Genomic DNA, 26,050 nt, shown 5'->3' on the forward strand with positions numbered 1-26,050 from the left:
ATTTTGGTAGCTAATAATCCAGAGGAAGGGAGTATAGTCTGATCCAAACCGGTACTGATGTGAATGTTTCATGTTCCAGGACAAAGTTTATCATCCATGGCCACATGTAGAGTCCTGCCGCAACATAGAAATAGGGACCCCCTTCAAACACTATGTCTTTGTCGTCTAGGCTTGTGAACACTACTGTGAAAAATCTCTTAGAACCCAGATGTAATGTATTTCTCCCTTTGGCTTCCAATGGCTCCTTATTTGGACGTGTAACACCCTCTCCGTCTGCATGTTCCATCATATGATCCCTATGTGCTTGTATCGTTGGGTCGCTCAATACGACGCGGGGAATAATGCCTGACTTGGGTTTGCAGACCCCAGTTGTCCTTATGGAAGTCGGTCTTTCACTGTTGCCTCCATTCTCCTTTTCTTTACTTGTTTCCTGTTGGTTCCCTTCTTGATCCTGATGTCCACTTCTTCTAGATGTCCCCTAGCTTCGTGCTTCTGAAATCTTCTCCAGAGGTTTTTTGAAATGCTTCTTTCCCACGTCCTTACTTCCTTCTATGACTGCTTGACTGTAGGAGGGAGCAACACTCCCCCCTGTGCTCCCCGCCATGGAACCCTGAGTCCAAAACCCTATCTTCAACTCCAACCCTAGCTTCTCAGACGTGGAATTGAAATCTTCACTAAGCCATGAATTATCCACATGCTTCCAAATATTAATATACATATTGTTTCTGAAAATTAATATAGATACTTTTGCTTCTATGTGTATGATCATTGTGTAGTTTTACATCATTTATCTTATTTCCATAATAAAAATATAATTTTAAAGAAATATATATAATTATTAAAAATGATTAGTTTACTTGTTTTAGAAGAGATGGATAACATGTAATGTTAAGTCACTGGTATCTTATTTCTATAATAAAAATATAATTTTAAAGAAATACATATAATTATTAAAAATGATTAGTTTACTTGTTTTAGAAGAGATGGATAACATGTAAAATCACTAGTTTGAAACTTCAAGGGAAAAAAATAGTTATTTCAATGGCTATTGTGGCTCAAGCGAAATACCATATGATTTTGACAGTTTAAATGCCCCTAAATTATGATTTCTCAACCAATAATCAAACATAATGTAATCTCTAGAGAACTTAAAAAAACGTGATAAAAAAATTTATTATTAAAAATTATTTCTGATTTAAGAAAAAAATACAATATTATTTATATCAATATTATTCTTAAATATATAAGCTCTATCTAATTTTACATAAATATAAAATTCATTCATGGTCTAAATTTACACCTTTATCTTATTTTCAAAAAAAAAACGCTCATTAATCTAAAAAATTTATTATCCAAAATTATTTATATATATAATTACTATTTTTTTTAATTATTCACCATAAAAATTTATATCATATTATTCTTTAAAAGCACACTTTACTGTCATATATATATATATATAGATATATATATATATATATATATATATTATTTTTTAATTATTCACAATAAAAATTTATATCATATTATGATTAAATGCACATTATCCAATTTGATATTCGTTATTATATATATATAATTTAAAAAATCTATTTAAATTTTTAACGAACAATCAATATATTATAGCGATTACAATGACTTTTTAGAAATGCTATTCAATATAAAAGGTCACACATTGAAACTCCATTGGTGTCTAATTGAAACGAACTTCTTTGAAAACAATGTTTTGATACAAATGTTTTCCTATTAACATTAGCATATTTTTTCGGAAGCTATTCAATGTTTGTCTATTTATAGTTCTGTTCTATCTATCAAGCCAGTGTTTATACATAAAGAGTAGTAATCTATAGTTTTAATTATCGTTTAAAAAAAATTGAACAATACTACAAGAGTGAGTGATTGATGTCATCATAATAATATAGTTTATTATAATGAATTGGTTGCTGTTGTAACTTTCCATGCACAAATACAATTTCTAATTTCTTTGAATGTATTAGTTAAGAAACCATCAACAAGAAGACATTAACTTATTTATAAAAAAAAAGTCAGACATGCACAATATGATATATCACACATCGATTACTGCAGTTATGTGCAGAACTTTCGTACTTTTTGATACATCGTCTATTAAATAGTTGCTACTCAGTGTTTAACTAATCCAATTTTATTTATTTCCAAATAGAATCTAGAGAAGTTCAGAAACAATAATCTCATAGCTACAACTCACTAATACCTTCCCCTATAAGTATAAGAAGTAGCAGTTGGCTCATTAGATTAAGTCGTCGGTTATGCAGATAACGATAGGCCGTCGATCAAATCAATCAAGGCAGTGTGGCTATTCTAGAGCAAGCATGTTGATCAAGTTGATGAACCAGTCCTAGTTCCGGACGCAGCCCCATAATATTAGTGAAAGATCCAGCATCCTATGAAACCATTGATCACATCCTCAACTACAGGCCATCATTGAGGAGGTAAGGCATCGCTCTGCAAAGGTCTACTGTTGCTGTATAAACTAATTAACAGTGATATCATTGTTCCTGAACTTGTTTATTGTTCTTTTAAACTTGAAAGCTTTTCCAACCCAGCCGAGACCTGTAACCCTAGAGGTAGCAACTTGGTGTCAGCAAATATGATTCCTGCAGGTGTGCATATAGCTCACAATCAAATAGTCAGTCTACCGAATTTCTTGCTTGCATCAAATATCAGAAAAAATTTCTGCAACACACTAACAACATTTCACGTTAAATATCGCAATAGCAGCATCATGAATTTGTCGATTTGTGTTTCAGAGTGATTACAACAGTCATAACATATCTCTTTGTATATGTGAAGAAGTTTCAAAGCATTAGATTTTCTTTGTATGTGAGAAGAAGTTTCAAAGCATTAGATTTATAGTGTATTCAGCCAGGTTGCAGCATTTATAATTTGTATTTATAATTTGAATAATTTTAAGTCAACTATGCTGATTTATAAATAGGAACAACTGGACGCTTCTTGTTAAATTGGGTTAATTCATGCGTTTGATTTAGGAATTAGTGATGAAGGTTGCCTATTTGATTGTGAAACTACATGCACCTGCAGGAATCATATGCGCTGACACCAAGTGGCTATCTCTAGGATTAGAGGTCTCAGCTGCGTTTGGAAACTTGGAAATACGTTCAATTTTAAAAGAAGAAAAATCAAGCTGTTGCTCTTGTTCCATCCTTGACTCACTTCAACCTTCCAGACAGCATCAAGCAACCCTCAAAGGTTAGACAATGGCAAGAAAAAGTCATAAAGGTGATCGAGCAAGTTCTTCTGCAGTTCAGTGCAACAAAAAACAGCTCACAGGTGTTGTTCCTCAAAGAAATGGAAAATGGGGAGTACAGATATATACAAATCATAAAAGAATATGGCTTGGCACCTTTAAATCAGAAAAAGAAGCTGCCTTGGCTTATGACAGAGCTTCCATCAAGTTAAAAGGCAAAGATAGCCCTCGAAACCTTCCCAATGAACCAGTCTTTGAAACAGAGTCATATTTTCAGAATCAGTTCACTGACAAAGGAATTGTTGAAATGATCAAAGATCATTCCTATGATGAAAAACTACAACAGATGAAACGCCTTCAAAATTTACCTACATCAACAGAACAAGGTGAACTTCTTCAGCAACCTTTGGATAATTTACCAGGGTCCTCTATGATGCATAAAGCACCTACATCAACAGAACAAGGTGAACCTCTTCAGCAGCCTTTGGAGAATTTACTAGGGTCCTCTATGATGCATAAACCACCTACATCAACAGAACAAGGTGAACCTCTTCAGCAGCCTTTGGAGAATTTACCAGGGTCCTCTATGATGCATAAACCACCTACATCAAAAGAACAAGGTGAACCTCTTCAGCAGCCTTTGGAGAATTTACCAGGGTCCTCTATGATGCATAAACCACCTACATCAGCAGAACAAGGTGAACCTCTTCAGCAGCCTTTGGAGAATTTACCAGGGTCCTCTATGATGCATAAACCACATCAATTTTGCAAAAACTTGACAATCAGTGATTTGGGTTCCCTAAGCAGGTTGGTGATCCCAAAAGAACATGCTCGGAATCACTTACCTATAGACATGCTGGCCAATGGAGAGACCATATTTCTTAGATTTTTCGACAGTGATGGTGAAGAAGGGAAATTCAGGTTCAAGTACTGGACCAGCTCTCGGAGCTATGTGCTCACCAACGGATGGAGAAATTTTGTGAAGGCTAAAAAGCTGGAAGCAGGGGATACGGTTTACTTCACCCCTGACAGCACCATAGAAAACACCTTTTACATTACAATTTCTCGTTCTCACGAGGATGGAAAATCCAATTCATCTTGCATTGTCGAGGGTTTTCCTGAGAAGTTTCTGGCCATGTCTACTAGTACTGAGGATCTCAATTCAGTGCCTCAAGAAGGGAGGGACCCTGGTGCAGTAACTAATATGTTGCCCATGCCAAAGGATTTCAGTGGCTCTAAACCGACAGTTTTGGTGAGGGCTCAAGATCACGAGGGGTTACAAGGAAATAACAGTATGAGCCGTGCAGATATCCATGGCTTGGCAGGTTATGAGTTAAAGACTGAGAAAACATACACTGACAATGGCTTGGCAGATTATGAGTTGAAGACTGAGAAAATAGACACTGACAATGGCTTGGCAGGTTATGAGTTAAAGACTGAGAAAACAGACACTGGCAATGGTAGCATAAAGCTATTTGGAGTTACAATTTCCCCCAATTCAATGCCTTAATTCAGGGATCCTAGTGCAGTGACTAATAATTTGTCCATGCCAGTGGATTTCAGTGACCTTGAACCAACAAAGTTGGTGAGGGCTCAAGAACGTGAGAGGGTACAAGGAAATAGCATTATGGGTACTGCAGATATCTAAGGCTTCGCAAATGATGAAATAAGGAATGAGAAAACAGGGATTGGCAATGGTGACATAAAAAGTGCAACAAAACCTAGTTTAGACTTTTGATAACTTCGAAGTCAATTTTTTTTTACTTTAGACTGTGTTTGGGTTTAGTGAAATTTCTGGAACAAATTTGATTTTAGACTATTTTTGAGTTTTTGTAATATGTTGCGAAATTCTGAAAAGATTGTGTCATAATGATCAGTGCGAGCCATTGTTAAGGATTTAGATTATGTGTGGAATATTATTTAATATTTATATGTAGGGGTGTTTATTTTGTTTAATGTTCATTTCAGGATTTAAGCTTTTAGCAAATTGCAATATTTTCTAATAAAATTTAAAGTATTTCTGTTGAATAATCTTATAGATTTTATAGTTGATTTGCAAGTAATCTGGACAATAGCCATTGTTAAGGATTTAGATTATGTGTGGAAGATTATTTAGTATTTATACGTAGGGGTGTTTGTTTTGTTTAATGTTCATTCCAGGATTTAAGCTTTTAGCGAATTGCAATATTTTCTAATAAAATTTAAAGTATTTCTGTTGAATAACCCTGTAGATTTTACAGTTGATTTGCAAGCAATCTGGACAATATCCTTATATATAACTTTTGCATAGTTGTAGCATTTCATGTTAAGATTTAAAATTTAGCATTTGTAATAATCGTTTATATATATGTTGGGGGCTATTTAATGTTTTTCTTTGACATGGTTGTAGTATTTCTGGTAAAAAATTATTATTTAGCAATGTTCACTTTTGATAACTTCGAAGTCAAATTTGTTTTTACTTTAGACTAATTTCTGGAGCAAATTTGATTTTAGACTATTTTTGAGTTTTTGCAATATGTTGCGAAATGCTGAAAAGATTGTGTCATAATGATCAGTGCGAGCCATTGTTAAGGATTTAGATTATGTGTGGAAGATTATTTAATATTTATACGTAGGGGTGTTTGTTTTGTTTAATGTTCATTCCAGGATTTAAGCTTTTAGCAAATTCCAATATTTTCTAATAAAATTTGAAGTATTTCTGTTGAATAGCCCTCTAGATTTTATAGTTGATTTGTAAGCAATCTGTATAATAGCCATTGTTAAGGATTTAGATTATGTGTGAAAGATTATTTAATATTTATACGTAGGGGTGTTTGTTTTGTTTAATGTTCATTCCAGGATTTAAGCTTTTAGCGAATTGCAATATTTTCTAATAAAATTTAAAGTATTTCTGTTGAATAACCCTGTAGATTTTATAGTTGATTTGCAAGACAATAGCCCTATATATAACTTATGCATAGTTGTAGCATTTCATGTTAAGATTTAAAATTTAGCATTTGTAATAATAGTTTATATATATGTTGGGGGCTATTTAATGTTTTTCTTTGACATGGTTGTAGTCTTTCTCGTAAAAAATTATTATTTAGCAATGTTCACATGCATAGTTGCCATCTTTCCTTTTAAAACTTAGAAAATACTATTTACAAATACATTATCATTTAGCAATGTTCACCTACATAGTTGCCATCTTTCCTTTTAAAACTTAGAAAATACTATTTACAAATACACTCTTGTTCAATAGTCTTACATACTTACATCGTTTCACCTACCAAGGTGGAGTTATTGTCCCTAGTTACCTTTCCTTTTAAAACTTAGAAAATAGTATTTATAAACACTCTCTTGTTCAATAGTCTTACATCCTTACATGGCATCGTCTACCAAGGTGGAGTTATTGTCCCTACACCCAAAAGTGGTTAGAATCTGAGCAAAAAGAATTCAAGAAATGTTGCACTAGCAATGTTTGAACCATGTTTTTGATAATGGACATAGATTCAGCACCCTCAAAAACCTCTAGGTCACCCAAAATCTTGAAGTTTGACAGCTATAGCCTAGATTTACAAAATCCCTGCCAAATTTTATCAAAATCTTGATAAAATAAATATGATTTTCAAAAAAAAAATACTCTTGTTAAATTATGCCTATTTACACTAAAAATGTTCTCTTCCTAAAATTTGACTCTACAAACACTACCTATTTTCATCGTTCTATCAGTCAAAATATAACACGTGTAAATCCTTTTTCAAAGCTTTGTGTGTATGTACGGCGTGGTGAAGAAATAGTGCTTTGTTGTCTTCCATGTTCAAGGTGGTGTCCTACTCTGGTCTCCATGCCAGATAGAGGACAACAGGCATAGAGGGCATATATAGATAGACGCTTACGCAAGCGTGCGAACCAGGGTTTGAGCGGGCTAACCAGGGATAGACAGTGACAACAAACTCCAGCAACAATAGGGCTCAGGGAACCTCATACTAACCATGGGAAAGCTGAAGTCGTAGGTCGGGGAAACCGGGCCGCGTGAAGAAAGAAGCAGTTGTTTCTCTGATGTTTTTGTTTTCTCACACTCAGGTTTGAATTGGGATTCCAATAGATCATCAGCCAGAGAAGGCAGCAGAAATGATGGGGGTGGGAGTGCCAGATTTAGAGATGGATTTGGTGGAAGCAGGAGGAGATGGCGGGATGTTATAGTGAACGAGATAGCAGGTGTTGGGGAATGCAGGAAATATCTGAAGAAAGAAGGCGCTAATCAGTTGAGAAGCTCAAATTATTAGCACCCATGCTTGAAGAACTCAGGGAACTGAAGGATCTCCTGCTTAAGGATAATACCCTACAGGCCTTGCAATCTACACCCTCTGCACTTAAACATGCTGTGGACATCCTCAAATTTGGCCACGATGGCAGCAAGCTGTTCATGGCTCTAGAAAGAAAGCAAGTTGCGAATTTCACAATGTAACTACTCAGTTGGAGTAGGCTTAAGTGAATGGGCTTATGAAGAACTTGGATTGTCAGATAAAGTTCGAGAACAGGTTGAACTTGTACATTCCCAGTTCAAAAGAGCTAAAGGAAGAGCTGACACACCTGATTTGGAACTCGAGTAAGATCTACGTATTGTCCTGTCTCACAGGAGTAACAGAGATGTTGACCAACCGGTATTAAGAAGATTAGGAGAAAAGTTACAACTCAAGACCATTGTCGATTTTTGAAGTAAGAATCACTGTTATTACACTAGTGTAGATTCATTTTAAATATTTATTTAAAATAAGTCTAGAAGGATCCAATTTCTTTATGAGAGGAAATTATTAAAATGTTTTACATAGTTATTTAATTTTTTTTATTTTTAGATTTTTAAAATTTTTACTTTAGGCAATATAAACAAAAATTCAACTTTTATGATGGACTGGCATCCTTGCACATCATACTGGACTATAGAATGAGCCTATAGCTCAATAAGCTTCTCAGCTCAATAATATTATAATATTGTTATCAGATGTGGAGACGCTGGTGAGAAGTTAGAGCAGATGTCAGGAATTCTGAAAGTTGAAGGACTTACTTTTGACAGAGAATCCTGAGATGGTTGCTTTTGACAGGGAATCCTGAGATGGATGCTCCTGACAGTGAGAAAGGATTGAAAACTTGTGGTGGTCTTACAGATAAATCTAGCTCTCCTATTATTCCTGATGAATTTCGCTGTCCAATTTCCCTGGAGCTAATGAAAGATCCTATTATTGTGGCTACAGGACAGACATGTGAACGGTCTTGTCCTAAAACACAACAAATGTTGTTGCGTGTAGTTTTGACACCTAACTATGTATTGCAAAGTTTGATTGCAGTGGCGTGAAACTAATGGAGTTGAACTACCAAAGAGATCGGGCTACAACAGATCTGGAAAGGCATGTGGATCTATGCTTGATAATGGATGTTCTTCTGCAAAAGTTGTCGAGTGGGACTCATGGAGACCAAAGAGCTTCTAGCCAGATGTTAGAACACAAGAGCATGCTGTGACAGCTCTTCTTAGCCTTTCTACAACAAGGATACAATAGTTATGGCTGGGGCAATTCCTCCTTTCGTTTAGGTTCTCAGGGCTCGTAGCACTGAAGTAAGAGAAAATGTTGTTGCGACGCTGTTTAGTTTGTTAGTTGTTGATGAGTCAGTGGTAAAGTCTCTGCAAGGGTGGGTATTTTGGTAAGGTGCATAAGATATGAGAAAGTATATCCATAATTCATCTCCTTATGCCAGGGATTCATGAGGCCAGCGAACTCCGGCCCATAGGGTAATAAAGTCTCTAAAGAGTAGGTTCCTTCCTTAATAATGAATATATACCTTAAATAATATCAATAGAAGCATGTATGTTTGCCGAAGGTCTTGAATTGTCCCTTGGTTCTTCTCCATCCTTGAATCGTACCTTGCCTCGTGCTTCGTGGAGCGGCATCGAGTAAAGAGGCCTAGCCAGGGGTTAATGTTGAAAGAGACCTAATGAGCCCCTGATGAGTCTATTAGGTTCAATGTCTATGTCTCGTGAGTCTTTGCTGAGTGAATGGGTAAACAGCATATCCATGGCTATGACTCATGAGTACTTGCTCAATTGCTGAGGCTTCAACGCGGGTTGATGAGGGAAGAGTAGCTAGCTGGGCACCTGTTCATGGGCATGTAACCACTGTCATTAATATCCTCTCCCAATGAAACCGATAGAAAGAAGAAGCCCATCTGAGCTAACTCTGTACTGGAATACAATACCCTAGTATAAATAGAATATCCAAATAGTCCAAGCCTCTAGCTCTACCTTGGCTAAGGAGAGTACCCAATCTGGAGGGTTCCTCTGAGAATGTGTTCTATTGGTGCTTCTTCTCTCGTTGGTTAGTTCTTGTCTTCGATATATCTTCTTCATGTCTTCTCCCGATGGCTGGTTCATTTTTTATGCTTCCACGTCAATCTCGAGTTCGCGAGTTGAATTGCTTGCGCACTCGAATGTAGGCTTTCAAGGGCAATCTATAGTTCAGGAAGACTACGATGCATTGTTTCATATAATAGGGTTATCCACATCTTAGGTTAGGTTAGCTCATCTTTAGGCATATGTAACATAGTAAGTACCATAGTCCTAATAGCCACGAATGAGTTATCGAAAGGAATAGAGGAGAATGCTTAGCGGATGAGGCACCAATCATCGATCTACAGATAGGGTATTGATTAAGGGTGTGATCCATCTACTCTAAATCTACCTTAAGGATTAAGGGTGGATATATAGGAGGTTAAGTCAATCCCCACTTTAGCGGCCTTATAGGTATTTCCCTTGGGGCTTACAAAGATTCTTTAGGTATTTCGCTTTCTATCACATCGTCTAGGAAAATAGAGGAGAATGATCATCTTTCTCTAATGCTTATTTTTAGATTAGGTCCAGCTGCAGCCTAGGCGACTCAATGGATACGCGACCCTCAACCACTGATCTTTATGGGTAGGATCATTAGGGTCCTTAATGTCACACTTTAGGCAGCCTTCTTACTACTTAAGGCGCATTAACCCGGTATTTCGTTGTCCCAGATACTCTGTATTAATGTCTTTCCTTGTCCCATAGACTGAACTGATACGTCTGCAGTGATGATAGAATTTCCAATTTGAACCCTATAGCGGGTTCATCACTAGCCTATAATAGATCTAGTAATAGATATGATAGTCTATTTGCTTGATTGTTTATTCGAGAGTGATATGTGTTTTAGGGTTAAGTAATGATAAGTGAACAAGAGCGTTCTTAGTGTCTGTAGTTGGGGAGGCTCGTACCTCACCCCTAGCTTCATAGAGTTATAGAGTCAAAGTTATGTTTTCCTGGTGTAAAGTATAATAAAGCTAGTGATAGTTGAGTCTAAGACAAGTATAAGGAGTTGATAATGTAATAATACTAATCTATCTATATATCTAGAATATTATAAGAATTCGTAAAGTATAAGTCTAGGAGTCTAAGAGTTCTAATCTTGCTATCTATTCATGATACTAATGTTGTTCATAGAGTATCAAATTAAGACTATACTAAGGATTTGTCCCTCTGAAGGGTTAAGGAGTGAAAGCTATGGGATACCTAAAGTATAAGAGAAACTATACGAAGCTTAAGAAGAAAATGAAATTCTTAAAGATAAAGAAGATATAACCAAAAGACGCTCACTCGACAATGGAGGGTGAGGAAGACAAAGGATGGCTCAACTAAAAGGAGAGGAAATATAAACATCATTAATTTATGACATTTTTTCTAAGCTGCTTACAAGAAAGTGGCACATTTAAGTGAAAAGAGCATGTTCTCAAGATAATAGGTACCTCAAGTACTGATTGATTAGAGTCCACAAAGTAACACGTCACGAGTAAGGGCAATACTATATTTAGTTTAGGACTTCCAACTCATTACCTAAATATCAAATTACGCACTACTTGGCTTCGTACTCATAGTGAGTAGCTCTTACACTGGTGAATCTATGTAATGTGAGCCTATCCACAAGTAATGTAATTAATATACGAGCTATAAGGCACTAGTTGATCGCGTCGTGCATCATTAACTAGAAAACATTGATTTGTTACTACGCTCTGAAATCATAGTATATAGTGATAAGCACCTGACCTAGGCTATCAATAAGTTGTCCAACACTTCATTACATCATGGTCACTAGATAAAGCATATGTATTGTCTAACCATAAGCATGAAAATCACCATACGTCTAACCACAATATTATGATATACACTTCATGATGTATCATAGAGTCATAACCACATTTTCAGTACAGAATTAGAAAGCTCACATATATTATTGACTATTGTTATAGAGAAACATTGTTACCAGTTTGCTCTTGTAGTCTAGCCTAGTAGGTATGGTTATAATTAACAATTAGGTTTATTAGCTCCTTTATAACGAGACCAATTCAAGCTTAATTAATACATGGGTGTTGAGTATTAGGCCAGATACATGCAGAAAGCTAGACCACTAGAATGGTGTATGATAGATCTCTTCTTAACATGAATAGTGAGCAGGAAGCTAGCTCGTACACCTTAAATATCTCTTATTACAAATTAGTACTGATTCAAAGGCTACGTAGAACGTAATGATGTCTAGTCTCTGATCAGGATTAGTAGAACTGCAATCATGTAACACTTTACATTTTCTCAGTGTGAGAGTGTAGTTAGCAATACTCAATAGAGTTATAGTCCATGAACTTGAAATCAGAGATAAAAAAAATGTGTGGTTAAGGTGATCTGTGATACAATTGATATACTAGATGATTAGAGTCGAATGATCCTGCTTACAGATAGAATTCATGTGATTAGTGTAGTAACTAGAGCTCCTACTAGAGATAAGACTGTTCAGAGCATAACAATTTTTAAAAGCTCACTAATGGATATGATAGTTGCACATCTTTAAAGTGCATTACGAGAAGGAATGATAACGAGCTCTTACCTTCACTAATACCTTAACTGCTCGAACTCGCTTTCTTGGATGTGTTTCTTTAAGCCTGCTTGCATATTCTACGACGTATACATTGTTTAAGTGCTAATAAACACAGTGTTTCATGTAGTCCAAATAGTTGGACCTTTACTCCTTGTAGAACATTGTGAAATCCATACAGAGATGCATTAATCGCTCTGAGCTAGGACTAATGTAGTTCTACGGACATATTATTACAAGCTTAGTCGAGCCAGTGCTGATCCTAGTGTGTAAAATGCATTGATTAAGTCAACTGTTTTGTTTTTCTTGAATGGGCTAACATAATAGTTGTACAACTACTCGACTAGTTGTTGTATCACTCACATGGAATCAAGGTAAACTTAATCAATGACGCATTAACACGTGACAAATAGGCCTTCATTAGTGCATTCCATGTACATGGAATACTCTTAACATGTGTTGTCTTGTTAATCACAAGCTTATTTCTTATATCGTGATTCCTGAAGAGCCCAAAGCAGATGGAAACGCTAGATAACATCTAGTATGCAATGATTTGAACCTGAAATCTTGTATTCAAGAACCATAGTATAGGCTGAATACTGTCTATCAAAGACAAGACGCTTATGCTATTTATGATTCGGGCAAACATAAAGCACATTTTATCATGGTGACATGATATATGCAACTTGATGTTATAGAATATTCTCTGCATCATTACCACATGCTAATTTACCAGGGACCTTTTGCCTATCGTATACGTATTTCGTGCTTAAACTACAATAAAGTATGAGAAAGTCTTGAATGCTACTTATATCACAACCTTAGTTGATACGGACAAGATACATGAATCTCACCTTTCCCCCGAAGGGTCAACCAAGAAATTCATTGATAAATCAAACTCCATGCTTGTCCCAGATGCTTGGTATATATGGCTATCGCTTCTGTAGTGTACTTATATAGCATAAAAAAAGAATTTAGAGTAATATACGAAATTGAACGTTGTCGTTCGCTTCAAGGCAAAGGAGTTATTTTATAGATTCTATTATTCTAGTATTAACAACTTCACCGACATACTCTATTATATACATGAAAAAAACTCCATAATTCATTTGGGAGGACAGTGGCTACGCAAATGCAGCGCTGAACGATTCTTGATCGATGGACTTATTACTTTCATGCTAGTTCTTTAATCTTATCGCTCCCAGTAGAGAGTCGAGACAACATATAATAGGGGGAACTAATCATTTGGAAGGTCCTCTAGCACTGTGCCATGGGCATAAACAGAGGAATGAATCATCCCGAGGCTTGGAGAGATTCAAGACAAGGATGCTGAAATCAAAAGGCTAGGTTGGATTTAGGGCATACTAAGTAATTATTCCTTCTTGAGCAAGCACTGTTGACCACTGATAGATATCTCGAGCATTTCGATCTTCCAAAAATGAGCTATAGAGTTGGTTGTAAGGGGGTGGATGGATAAGATGTTGAAAAGCCCAAGGGAAGACTGATTAATTGCTTTGAAAATTGTGTTGATTCAACAACCAGTACGAGAGGGGGTCGAAAAGCATAGCAAAGACAATTGGAGGTTCTTTCTACCGGCATCCTGTCAGTGACCATGTGTGTCTCTCATGTATCAGCTAGCGGAAGCTCACTATGGGCTCCAGGGTGTGTCAGCTAGCGATAATCAATACCTCCATCGTGGGGATCTATATACTTGGCATCAAGTCTCGTGTCTTGTCATCGAATCGTCACCTGGCATTGAGTAGCAGGACCGAGTAGCGGGATTGAGTGCATCAACTCCTCAAGACTAGATCGACTCCTGGTATCAACTATTGGTATCGACTATGCTTGACTATCATAGAGAATTTTTTTGAAAAGGCATAGTTCAGTAAGAAGAAAAATCATTTCAATGCTCCAATGAGGTTACCGTCGGGCCCCCTAAAAAAGGCGGTTTCACTAAAAAAATGGTGAATGAGACGGTTTTCAAAGATTTGGTCCACCCGAACTAAATACCTGCACAAAACCTGAGGCAATAAATAAACCACAACATGACCCTACCCTAACCCAACAAGGAGGAGCATTATCGATTTGGCTCCTCTCTCATCTATTGGGAACATTGGGGCCTTATATCTCAGCCAACAGTGATGTGAGTTGTCATTCGTCCCCCCTCGGGCCACCTATCTCGATGCCTGTTATATACCACCCTTATCAAAGGATGTGGGCTATCAATCGATCACTATCCGGGCAAGCATCCCCCCACCTACCTCCCTGACTGGGACTACCTTACTAGCACTATATGTATGGCGCATGGTCCTCAAACAAGTGATCGTAAGTAAGCATTGTCATCAAATCCTTCAATCCAATCGATGTAGGAATGCCATCGAGTTTTGTATGCGTAAACTTGTCCTTCCTTTAACTTGTCTTCAACTGTCACTGACCAGTTGTGAATGATGGGATGTTCTCTTTACTATCGGGAACGGGATCTTGGCTACCGAAAATCGGCATGGACTGGGACTGATGTGCTCTTAGCTATCAATGATCAATTGTCAATGACAATTGGCAATGTGATCGACCATTGACTTCTCTTACTTTTGCCGAGTACCTCCCTCCAAATGACTGGCTCTCCACAATGACCTTAAGGCAAGGACTACGATGATTGGCAGCAATGCTACACGTGGCAATCCTCTCCTTTTAGTCAATCCACTAAACCTACCTAGGGAAACTGACAAAAAGGCATGTTTGAGTCATAATCAAATCATTTTAGTGCCTCGGAATTCTGCATGAACCCCTAAAGATGATATTTGATTAGAAAAAAGCAGTGACTGAGACGGTTTTCAAAGATCTAGTCCACCCAATCGTAGTGCCTACCCCAAGCCAGGTATTCCATTTATAAATCAATCTCGTATGTTGGTAACATGGTTGCTGTGTGAGTTTGTGGAATGGACGCTACAAAACCTTCGCTCCCCTCCCCCTGGCCTCTTCAATAGGGGCTAGCAACAACATTTCTTTATCTATTCGTGACTACTTGGTTGGGTAAACTCAATATCTCGTCGTCTGTTGACAACTTGGAAACATAATCCCCGCATCTGTTGGAGATTAGGTAGAACTCAATCACCACTATCTCGTCTCGTAGCATATGGTGGGACCTAAGCTCAAATCACATAACCACCTCACTCTTTCTGTTGGGTCCCTATAATACTAGTGATTACCCCATTACTATTGTAGTTATACCCCTTATTAATATTGTTGTGCCCCTATTTCCCCCATATTGTTATTACTGTGCCCCATAGAATCCCTCTATTGTTATTTTTGTGGCTTTATATTATTATTGTTAGGTCGGCTGGATTATATTGTGACTCCTTAGACTCCTATATATAGAAAGGAGGTTTTGTCATTTGAATCATCCAAGAATTGTTCATTTATGTAATGTAAAGGAGGTTGCCCCCTCGAAGAGGCTGAATTCTAAGGCGTTGATCTATCTTTTCTATCTTTTTTTGAGCTGGTTTCATAACATTTGGTATCAGAGCTTTGGATTCTAGGGTTTCGCTGCTCCAAACAGGTCATCGTGGCATTTTCGCTATAACTTTTTTTCTGTGACGTTTCAGAAGTCGCAAAAAAAACCCATTTGAGAAGAAATCGCGCTGAACCTTGGGTCCGAATTTCAGAGCTTTTTGCGTGATATTTGTGGAGATATGATCTGAGGAAGTTGGTCTTTTTGCAGACTCCTGAATTACATTCAAAACAGGTGACCTGGGGAAAATCGTCATAACTTTCTCTCTGGGGATCGGATTGAAATTTCGTAAGAAGGTACAGAAAGAGGACGGACTGTAGTTTCTTGTATGCATTTTTAGATCCAAAGGTCGAAACAGTGACTCGTGGCACGTCGTACAAGTTCGCTCTACTGAACTAGTCTATAATCAAGTCACTGTGGGAGATTTCACATAACTCTTCCTTGGAGAATCCAATTTGGGTCAGACTTGTGGCATTGGAAAGAGGACACAGAGGGCTACTACAGGTCACAAATTCAGAACTAGATGATCGAAAAGTACAGAGATACATCAGAGGCAATATCGAGCTCCTACAAAGTGAAAAAAGGTGTGTAGATTTTTTTAAATTTTTGCTTAAGCTTGGTTTGAAAATTTATTTTGAAGGAATTCAAAGGGCATAGTAGAGCATTATTATCGGTAACTGATGCCCCGAGGAAAGAAAATGCAAACACCTAGTAAGGAACCTGAAAGCTCTAGCATGACTCATGAAGAAGAGGAAGAAATGCTACATGATATATCAAAATTACAAGAACAAGTGCAACAAGTGTCACTTGCACAAAAAGCAACAGAATCTAAAATGGATGGTTTAAGGAAAGATGTAGAAGCTAAGATGGATGGTTTAAAGAAAGGTGTAGAAGCTAAGATGGATGGCATGGAAGCTAAGATGAATGACATGGATGCTAAAATTGATGGCATGGATGATAAGATGGAAGAATTGAAGACAAATATGAATAAGTTGCTACAAGAAATGGTCACTAATGGTGAAAGGGTAGTAAAGGAAACTCATGATGAGAACAAAAGAAATGTTAATCATGATTCCATAGACTCTAATGTTGGATCGAAGACTCACCATATTCCAAAAATCGATATGAGGAAGTTTGATGGCAAGGATCCCGCCACATGGATATTACAGATGGAGCAATTCTTCGATCTCAATAATGTGCAAAACACACAAAAGGTACGTATGGCAACTTTATATTTGGAACCAAATCAGTTTGTATGGTATCAATGGCTTTGCTCTCGTAAACAATTTATCACTTGGGCAATTTTTACGGAAGAATTGATAGCACATTATGAGGATACAAAAAGCAACACTTTTTTTAGCCAATTGATAAGTCTCAAACAAAAGGGTTCAATAATGGAGCACATTGAGGAGTTCCAAAAATTGAACATAAGGGTAAAAGATATTCCAGAGGAGCATAGGATTGATGTGTTCATAGGGTCTTTAAAGGATAATATCCAACATGATGTTCGCCTTTGGGAACCTGATTCATTAGAGAAGGCATTCAGGTTAGCAAGAAAAATGGAAAGCAAAATTATGGCAACCAGGAAGCATACCACTCACAACTATAAAGACGGAAGTGTTGTTGCCCCTAGTCTTCCACAACCTATAAGGTTGACACCACAACAATTGGAAGAAAAAAGAGCAAAAGGGCTTTGTTACAGTTGTGATAGCAAATACACTAAAGGTCATAAGTGTGCTGAGAAGAAATTATTCTACATAGATTGTGAAGAGGAAGAAGAAAAGGAGCAAGAAAGGTCAAAAGAAGAGGATATACTCCAGGAACAAAGCCTAGATGAAGAACAAATAAATCCGACCATATCTTGTAATGCATTGGCGGGAATTACCACTCCTCAAACCATCAAGATAGAAGGACAAATCAAGAAGAAAAAGGTAATAGTGTTGATTGATTCAGGAAGCACCCACAATTTTATTCATTGTAAGGTAGCAAAAGAATTGAATTGCTTCCTATATCCAGCACCAGAGTGTCAAGTGATGATTGCAAATGGAGGAACAATAAATTGCTCTGGAAAGTGCCATAATATCAAGCTATCCATGGGAGAATATGTATTGACTAGCCCAATGCTTTCCATTCCAATGGGAGGTGCTGATGTTGTACTAGGAGTCCAATGGCTACAATCCTTGGGTACAATAGCTTTTAATTTTCAAGAACTTTTCATCAAATTTTCTACGGAAGGAAAGGAAGTTGAATTAAGGGGTATTGCAGGGAAACCAGGAAAGATAATCAGCTCTAATGGTATGACAAAGCTTCTAAAAAAGGAGCAAAGAGGTGTAATTGCACAATTATGTTCGCTAGATGTTTCCACATTGGAATCATCTATTTCTCCAGATCTCCAAAAAGTCCTGGACAATCATTCCAAGGTATTTGAGACTCCCAAAGGTCTCCCACCTATGCGTGATCATGATCATGCTATTCATCTGATTCCAGGAAGTGTTCCTCCAAACATCAGGCCGTACAGATATCCCTATGTCCAAAAGAGTGAAATTGAACGTATGGTTGCAGAAATGCTAGAGGCTGGTATAATTCAACCGAGTCAAAGTTCTTTCTCTGCTCCAGTAGTATTGGTGCACAAGAAGGATGGATCATGGCGCATGTGTCCAGATTATAGGGAGCTCAACAAGCTCACTATTAAAGATAAGTTCCCCATTCCTGTCATTGATGAATTACTGGATGAATTGCATGGATCAATTTACTTCACCAAGTTGGATCTTCGTTCAGGATATCATCAAATCAGAATGAAGATTGAAGACATTCCGAAAACAACATTTAGAACTCATGAGGGTCATTATGAATTTTTGGTCATGCCTTTTGGCCTTACCAATGCACCTTCAACATTTCAAGGTTTGATGAATTCAATTTTCAAACCATTCCTTAGAAAATTTGTGTTAGTATTTTTTGATGATATACTAATCTACAGCAAGTCTTGGAAGGATCATGTTGAACATGTTGACAGGGTGCTACAACTATTGGAGGAGAAACAATTATATGCAAAAAGATCCAAATGTTTCTTTGGAGTCCAGGAGGTGGAATATTTGGGTCATATTGTATCTCATGAAGGAGTTAAGGTAGACCCTAGCAAAATTAAAGCCATTAAGGAATGGAAAATCCCCACATCCATAAAGCATCTGCGAGGATTTCTTGGGTTGACAGGGTATTATCGCAAGTTTGTTAAGAATTATGGGAGAATAGCAGCACCTCTAACAACATTATTGAAGAAAGATGCATTTTCATGGACTCCGGAAGCAACAAAGGCCTTTGAACATCTTAAAGAGGCAATGTGCCAAGCACCGGTCTTAGCTACACCGGACTTCACAAAAACCTTTATTGTGGAATGTGATGCTTCAGGAAATGGAATTGGTGTTGTTCTAATGCAAGATGAAAGACCCATTGCTTTTGAAAGTCGTCCAATCAAGGGAAAGTTTTTAAGCAAAGCTATTTATGAGAAGGAAATGTTGGCAATACTCCATGCACTTAAGAAATGGCGACCCTACCTAATGGGAAGACACTTCAAGGTAAAAACGGATCATGATAGCCTTAAATACTTTTTAGAACAAAGATTATCCTCTGAAGAGCAACAAAAGTGGGTCACAAAGATGTTGGGTTATGACTTTGAAATCATCTACAAAAAAGGGAAGCAAAATGTGGTGGCAGATGCACTCTCAAGAAAGGATGAGGATGTGGAAGCATTGTTGTGCGCCATTTCTATTATCCAACCAGATTGGATAAACGAAGCAAGGGAGGAATGGAAGAATGACGAAGAAGTGTGGGCACTTATTCGAAAGTTACAACAAGATTCCAGTACGTCTGATACATTTAGCTGGAAAAATGATTCGTTATGGTACAAAGATCGCTTATACCTCTGTAAGAATTCCCAGCTAAAACAAAAGATTCTTATGGAATTGCACACTTCTCCCTTAGGAGGGCACTCAGGATTTTTAAAAACTTACCACAGGGTTAAGAAGGAATTTTTTTGGGATGGCCTTAAATCAGATATTCAAAAGTTTGTGGCGGAATGTTTGGTTTGCCAACAAAATAAAGTTGAAACAATTAAGACACCGGGTCTATTACAACCTTTATCCATTCCAAGCCAACGTTGGGAGGAGGTTTCAATGGATTTTATCACAGGTTTACCCAAGTCTGAGGGAAAGAGTGTCATCATGGTGGTAGTTGACAGACTTACCAAGTATGCACACTTTTGTGCATTATCACATCCATTTAAAGCCAGTACAGTTTCTACTGCATTTATGGAAACAATTCAAAAGCTACATGGAAACCCAAAGATTATTGTAAGTGACAGAGATCCCATTTTCACTGGAAATTTTTGGACAGAATTATTTTCTTGTCTTGGTACTCAGTTAGCTCATAGCTCATCTTATCATCCTCAATCTGATGGGCAAACTGAGATAGTAAACAAATGTTTGGAAGGATATCTTCGTTGCTTTGTATCTGATAAACAGACACAATGGGTCAAATGGTTGCCTCTGGCTGAATGGTGGTATAACACTTCCTTCCATACAGCAACAAAAATGACCCCATTTATGGCACTTTATGGGTATCAACCACCATCCATCACATCATATTTAAGAGAAAATTCTAAGGTTCAGGCAGTGGAACATCACATCGAACATCAACAACAAGTCCTCCAACTCTTAAAGGATAACCTCGTGTTGGCACAAAATAGAATGAAACAACAGGCAGATCAACATCGCAGTGAAAGAAGTTTTGATGTAGGTGATTGGGTATTCCTACGGCTACAACCATATAAGCAAATGTCCCTCAAGCAAGCTAAGAAGGATAATAAATTATCACCAAAGTATTATGGTCCGTACAAGGTGTTGCAAAAGATTGGTACTATGGCATACAAATTGGAGCTTCCTGCAGCTTCTCGATTGCACCCAGTTTTCCATGTTTCATGTTTAAAGAAGGTTATAGGCGACAAGCTCCCAGTTCAAACAATATTGCCAGAACTTGACGAGGAAGGAAAAATTATATTGGAACCGGAAGCAGTCACAGAAACAAGAACTCGACAGCTACGAAATCGATCAATTTCAGAGTATCTTATCAAGTGGAAGAACTTATCCGCTGAAGATTCCACATGGGAGGATGAGAATTTTATGCAGAAGTATCCAGAACTACTCAAGCGTTGAGGACAACACTTTTTTGAAGGAGAGGGGCATGTTGGGTCCCTATAATACTAGTGATTACCCCATTACTATTGTAGTTATACCCCTTATTAATATTGTTGTGCCCCTATTACCCCCATATTGTTATTACTGTGCCCCATAGAATCCCTCTATTGTTATTTTTGTGGCTTTATATTATTATTGTTAGGTCGGCTGGATTATATTGTGACTCCTTAGACTCCTATATATAGAAAGGAGGTTTTGTCATTTGAATCATCCAAGAATTGTTCATTTATGTAATGTAAAGGAGGTTGCCCCCTCGAAGAGGCTGAATTCTAAGGCGTTGATCTATCTTTTCTATCTTTTCTTGAGCTGGTTTCATAACACTTTCTCTCTCGTTCAGTTACAACTTACCCTCAAGAAATTATAACTCACTTCTAGTGTAAACTTGAACTCAATCGATATATCGTCTGGCGTACTTTTCTCTTGTCTGGTGGGGACTGTGGGGCCTTTTCTTGCCGGCTAGGGATGTGGACCTTCTTTCTCGGTCAGTGAAGGGGGACATATTCTATTGCGTATGGCACTAACTTGGTTCACATATTGAAATCTAACAAGGTAACAACTTGTCTCAATAACCTTTGGTAGGAACATGGGGCCTTCTCCTCTCCTATCTATTAATTAACTTAGGTTCCTTCTCTCTCTCTTCGTTAGGAGGGTTCTTTCGTCAAGAAGCCTAAATCCATCAAGGAGGCACTCACCCTCAAAGCAAATGAAATCATCTTGCCTGTAATAGGGAAACTTCATGAAAGGCATAGTTGAGTAAGAATCAAATCTACTTTCTTGTCCCGAGGGGACTGCGAACTTATTAAAGAGGATATTTTTTTAGCCAAGAATAGTAAATGAGTTTGTTTTCAAGAACCAGTCTCCAAGCCAAGTATCCAAGCAGAGTAACTAAATTGAGTATCCCAGTAGCCAAGCCAAGCCGAATATATAAGGAGCCCAGGCTAGTCCAACCAAGCCAAGCCCAACAATGACTGGAAATTGGGAACGTAGCTATGAAAACCGGCTCCGATCGACTATTGTCAGCAATGAGGGGATATCGGCAATGAGACCCTATGGATGTACCTCACTCACTCACCCAGCCCCATAGCTTCTTCCTGTATCTTGTTCCCACCATGTAGCTTCTCGTGCCTTGTCGTGTCGTAGCTTCCCGTGTTGGGTGTGGCATTTAACATATGTTTCTTGTTGCCAGTGGGAGCACTTATTTGGGAAGATTGGGTTGTTGTCCATCTGTCAGAATGCCTATTTTGTGAGATGTGGGCTATCAATCAATCACTATCAACAAGCATCATCAACCTCCCTTCCCTTCTATGACTAGCACTACCTACACAATGTGTCTGGCATGCTAAAAAAGGTGCATCATAAGTTATCGTCATAGAATAAAGTCAAGGTAGTAGCTATTGTTCCATACGCGGACTTGGTGGCCTTCCTCATATTCTCTTCTCGTGTATGGATTGAAAGGGGTACATCTCTCTCCTGGCCGCACTGCACCTTCCTAACTTACCTACACGGAACAATAGTTCCTACAGAGCTTACCGATTTGGGACGCATGGTCCCTACATAAAAGCACAAGTGCTGCATAGAACTATTGAGAATAGCGTAGATAATACAAAATCTAAAGTACACGCGCATCAGTTCCACTCTGGAAGGCATGGGATGAAATTGAGTGAGGGAGATCTCCATTATTATTTCGAATTAGGGAATAGAACCAATATCTAGATTGATATCTATATAATTAGTATGGGAAATATGAAATGGAATAATCTAATATATAAGGCATTAGATGAAATTGAATGAGGGAAATATCAAAAGATGAAAGGTCAGTTCATTTCTGCAAGACCTGTCTGAACAACAAGTTCGAAATGAAACTATGGTATCACCTTCTTGACTTACCTTATGACTTGTTTGGAACTGAGAAGAGAAGAAGTGTGCATTAGCAACTAGAAGATAGAGCTAAAGCTATACCTTTCAACAACAAGTCTAAATAGAGTTTAGAGAATGGAGAAAGGAGAAGGAGATAACAACTTATACTACTACTTCATTAAAGCTTAGAGATAGTCTTAAGTGTTACTAAAGGATAAATACAACTACTAATACTACTTGTGAACTCAAGATAGAGCTAAGGCTAAAACACTAATAAGGTGCCCAAGTAAGGCCTCTTTCTTACCTTATGGCTAATACCTTACCTTATGGACACAATTGCAAGTCTTTAGTGCTAATCCATATGGAAAGTTAAGGCTAGTAGTTTTTACTCTATGGCTTAAACTCAAAGTATAAAGTGCTTGTAACCTTACTGCTTAAGACTAAGGCTATGGAACTTTACTCTACAGACAACTATAAGGCTTTCACTCTCTTTCTTTCAAATAATGGAGAAAACCTCTAGCTTTTTTGCTATAGCACGGGGAGGGAAAGGGGACTAAGCTAGCTTATTCGCTTTATAGCTTCTTCGCTTATGCTCAAAGGACTAGCTTCACTTACACACTCAGCTCTATAAGTTCTTTCGAATCTGGATAGAGGGGAAGGAATAGAATCTAACTAACTAACTCGAGGGAAGATGCTTTCTCTTTCCTTATATATGATATAATCCATTATTTCGCACTAGGCGCCTATTCTTTAGACACTGTATTTTCTACGCTATTTTGTATATGCTATATATGTTGCATATATAGAAGCAACTATGTATAGCTGGTATGGGTATATGTAAGATGCTATGGGCTATTACTGTATAGAAATGACCTTAAGGCTATGACGTTAAGGCTATAGCAATGAATAGAGCTTCTTACTATGATTATCTAAAGTAATGACTAGCGTCAGCTATGACTGGTAATGAAAACAAGCTATCGGCAATTACTTGGCTATGCCCTTCTAACTATGATTGGCTATTAGCTATGCCCCCATCCATATGTCTATAATTGGCTATGAAAGGAATGATTGGCTATGTGCTCCTTTGTGTATTGTGTATGATCTTATTCCAATGTTGACTCAACGTATGTAAGATTGTTAATAGATACATGCATTAACGAGATTGTTAAAGTTTATACTAGAAAAGTCCATCAATTGGATTAGGATAAGTCTTATATACTTTCTATTATTTCATTTTCTCAGGGGTCTGGTGCCTGGTTAATAGATGACAACCAACAGAGTTGTGGTTTGTTAGTTAATGTTATGTCAACTAGAATGACTTAAGGTGAAAAGGTCTCAGTCTTCATTCCTCTAGTGGTTTGATGCCTAATTAGTAAGACAACAATTGACAAATAAATTCATGTTAACTGATTTTTGTCAACGAGAATAAATAAAAGAAACAAGTTCAAATTTTTGGTAAAGCTCGATAGCTTGCTAAATCGATGGCCCAATCAATGATCATGTTAACTAATGGGAAATTATTTCATGGTAATTAATGGCTCGTCAACAGACTGTACTTAAAGGAAAAATAAAGTAAGCAAGAAGGTTTGCCAATGGTTAGTGGTTGGTTAATAACAAAAGAATACAAGAAGAAGAAAATATGTAAATGGAAAAGTGAAGTGACGTGGAAGTAAGAATGTGGCCCTTGAAGACATAAAAGGGTAATTCGATTAAGGTGACTAAAGTTTAATCCAGTTGCACTAGATGAATATAAATGGTCATCGAAAAGGCCTAGGTTTGAAGTAAAGCTAATAAAGTTAAGAGAATTAAACCAAAGGAAACACCTAATTGTATAAACTAAAGCCCATCTAGAAGTACGAGGGTGTTGAGCCTCAAACCTGCACCTTCCTATACACCCTCTCAGCCTTCCTTTTCCACTTACTTCATCCACCAAGCTGTTAAAATCATTGCATTATAGTCTAAAAAGAGATTTTTACATGGTTTTCTGACTATGCTTATGACTGTTGTTTGGTTTAGATTTTTGTTCAGACAGCTATAGAAACTTGTTAGTTTCTGCAGCCAGCACAGGTTTCCGCAGCCAGCACAGAATTCCGCAGCTCTTTTGTTAAAAGCTATGCTATAGGTGTCCTATGAAGAAATGAGCCACATGGGCAAGCTACAGGTGACGGGTACATGGAACGTGTCCCTTCAAATCAACCAAATCATCCATAGAAGGTCACGGTCAACAAGAGTCAAAGGCAAAGCCAACCAAGGATTTTAGCGGTGGCACGTCTCTGTTTTGAGCACGTGAACGTTTACGTGGCACAGTCCTCAGCCCACGAAGACACCGGCATACCTGGAGATCATCCCCGTAACCTGCTACCACTCCGAAGCTCTAATAGACATGATGACAGTTATGTTAGATCTCGGCTGAGGAGATCTACGCGTCCTTGGCAACACAGTTAATAGCATAGGATTCAGTTAGTTAGTTTTAGTACCTTTTCATTATAAATAATGCGTTGATGAACGCTGTGTAAGGAGCTTTTGCGATGTAATTTTTGGAACTGTTTCTATTAGCACCCCACTGTACTTTGTTTTATATATGTTGTTGCTGCTTTAATACATGAGAAGACTACTTTGCTGAGCTAGTTATTGTGACTGTTCGTTGACTGGCTGAGGTGGCAGAGGGCCCCTGCGCACTAAAGCCCTGTATAGTTGTTTTCATTATGTTTTTGTCTTCATAATCATTAGCTTGTATATAACACGCTGTTTAGATGTTTTTAAATTCACTACTGTTTACATGCTCACTTCCGTTTTTATAGCTGTCAGCTGATCAATGTTTTTCTGCAAGTTTTCTTAGGCAGCCCGGGCAAATTTTCATCTTTTTGATAACTATTGACATATGAGATCATCTTGTCCTTCCTGCTAACTTTCATTTTCTAAAGTTTAATTCCAGCAATGTTCTTTTTTTCAAGTTGTGATTTGCTTATTTATTTTTCTGTTACTTGGACATCATACTACTCATCAGTTTATGGTTTCTTTCTATAGTCAAGTGACTCTATTAGTAAGAAATCAGAATATTACTTATTGTAGTGTGATTTAGTTATCATATTGCTTAAACTCATTCATGATTGCTTCCCACAAGGTAGATTGAGCTGAAGGGTAAAGGATCAGAAGAGTTGAAGTAGTGTGATTAGTTTCCTTTCTGCAATTTAATTTCTTGCCATCTAGATATCATATTGCTTGACTTGTTCATGATTGCTTCCCACAAGGTAGATTGAGTTGAAGGGTAAAG

General features: G+C 37.5%; 1 pseudogene; it reads left to right on the plus strand.

Annotated features, from left to right (window-relative positions):
• Window positions 1-4,793: 4,793 nt before the first annotated feature.
• Window positions 4,794-8,930, plus strand: LOC149144510 (U-box domain-containing protein 13-like; annotated as a pseudogene).
• Window positions 8,931-26,050: the final 17,120 nt, after the last annotated feature.

Source organism: Pinus tabuliformis, chromosome X (genome assembly GCF_031772625.1).
Source record: "Pinus tabuliformis cultivar Carrire ecotype Pingquan chromosome X, CPIR1, whole genome shotgun sequence".
NCBI lineage: Eukaryota > Viridiplantae > Streptophyta > Pinopsida > Pinales > Pinaceae > Pinus > Pinus tabuliformis.